A 425-nucleotide genomic window follows, 5' to 3' on the forward strand; every position below is an offset into this window, starting at 1 on the left:
CTGACCTAGGGAGGATTTTATTTGGGGTTTATCTTTTAACAATTCGACAGAGACACAACTTTAAAATTTGATTTAATTCGGTTTTATCGGGGGGGAATGTATTTATGTTTTGTTTTAAATATGTTGTGCGCCGCCCTGAGTCCCGTTGGGAGAAGGGCGGCATATAAATTAAATTTATTATTATTATTTATTATTATTCTAATAAAAAGTGGTAAGATGTCAATACTTTTGTTGCATTTATGAGGAGACCATAAATTAGAAAAGGAAATAAATGTTTGGACAGTTTCTAACATAGCTTGATTGCTCATAGGATGACCACAAGCTTTATATGGACCTTGAAAATTCAAGGATAAGTGGAATGGAACCATCTAGTTTAGGTAGGAGGCAAGAATATGATGGACATTCAACAATGGAAGCAATGTTTT

Source organism: Protobothrops mucrosquamatus, unplaced genomic scaffold (assembly GCF_001527695.2).
Source record: "Protobothrops mucrosquamatus isolate PMUCROS unplaced genomic scaffold, P.Mucros_1.0 scaffold1630, whole genome shotgun sequence".
Taxonomy (NCBI): domain Eukaryota; kingdom Metazoa; phylum Chordata; class Lepidosauria; order Squamata; family Viperidae; genus Protobothrops; species Protobothrops mucrosquamatus.